A 1,457-nucleotide genomic window follows, 5' to 3' on the forward strand; every position below is an offset into this window, starting at 1 on the left:
ACAGAACGACAAATCAAGAGGGAAAGGGAGGAGGAGGAGGAGGAGGAGGAGGAGGAGGAGGAGGAGGAGGAATAGAAGTGGGATTGTATGAAAAGAAATTGATGTTCTGTTTGTTTATTTATTTATTTATTTACTTACTTTTTACAGGCGTCAGAACAACAAATCAACGTGAAAGATGGGACGAGGACGAGGAGGAGGAAGAGGAGGAGGAGGAGGAGGAGGAGGAGGAGGAGGAGGAGGAGGAGGAGGAGGAGGAGGAGGAGGATGATAGATACAAATGAATAAATGCAAGTGAATAGAAGTGAATAGACCTTTTTAGTTCTGAACGAGAGAGAGAGAGAGAGAGAGAGAGAGAGAGAGAGAGAGAGAGAGAGAGAGAGAGAGAGAGAGAGAGAGAGAGAGAGAGAGAGAGAGAGTATAAAGGAAAAAAAAAAACGACACGTAGGATTACAAAATACCAAGAACGGATACAGGCACTTAACACACACACACACACACACACACACACACACACACACACACACACACACACACACACACACACACACACACACACACACACACACGAATAAACACAAACTATATATAGAGAGTATTCACTAACCCCACTGTACCTTTCTGTCTCTCCTCTCAATACACATATTAGTGGAGCTAGAGAGAAGACGAGGGACTGAAAGGAACGTTACTGTTTGGTATCCCTGTAATTCCATGTAATCTTGCATAATCCTCAGAGTTACTTGTACTGCTGCTGCAACTGACTTAATACGAGAACTGGGTGAATAGAGGAGGGAGGAGGAGGGAGGATGAGGAGAAAACATCATCACCCTAACTTAACCTAACCTAATATGCTAACAGTAGTGAAGAATGGATCCCTCAAACGCTGTCTTCTGTCTTGGTATGTGTTAGAATATCATCACTATCATAACCAAACATAGTCAAACCTACAGTTATTGACAGCAGTAAAAGTATTACCTCAAACACTCTCTCTTCGCGTCTTGGTTAGCACTGAAAGCCGCGGAGGACAAGCAATAGAGGAGAGGCGCTAACCTGGTGCCTCGGGAAACACTCAGCGCCTCTTGGGGTGACTTGAAGCGAGATAATGGGGGTTTTTCCAGTCGAATGTCCCCCAAAGCACGAGGCATCATTAGTGTAATCGGGTGGCGCGGAAACACATTGTTCCTGTCTCGCATGAGTGATGTTTTTGCGTCTTCGCTTAAATGACGCGTGTGTTGGGAGTACAGGGAGCGGAAGGGAGAGGAACGGGGGGATGCTGTGACCAGATACATCCAGCGAGTCAGTTTATGGACTTTCTACCTTTATCTAAGCATCAAATCTCGTAGTTTAAATGCACTGTAGCTGTCTAGTGGAGCTCCTGGCTGAAGTAAAAGGCTGAGAGACACCATGAATAATTTCCTTCTCCTTAACATACGAGTCACGAATAATTGTAAAGGTAAGGA

The 1,457-nt window shown here is 44.9% G+C and overlaps 1 long non-coding RNA gene across 1 annotated transcript in view; it reads left to right on the top strand.

Annotated features, from left to right (window-relative positions):
- LOC135103381 (uncharacterized) overlaps positions 1 to 234 on the top strand; it is an 18,755-nt gene extending 18,521 nt beyond the window's left edge. The window contains exon 4 of the long non-coding RNA XR_010270022.1: positions 148 to 234. This is a non-coding gene — a long non-coding RNA (uncharacterized LOC135103381). The remainder of the gene's footprint in view (positions 1 to 147) is intronic.
- Positions 235 to 1,457: the final 1,223 nt, after the last annotated feature.

The sequence above is a fragment of the Scylla paramamosain genome, chromosome 9, assembly GCF_035594125.1.
Source record: "Scylla paramamosain isolate STU-SP2022 chromosome 9, ASM3559412v1, whole genome shotgun sequence".
NCBI lineage: Eukaryota > Metazoa > Arthropoda > Malacostraca > Decapoda > Portunidae > Scylla > Scylla paramamosain.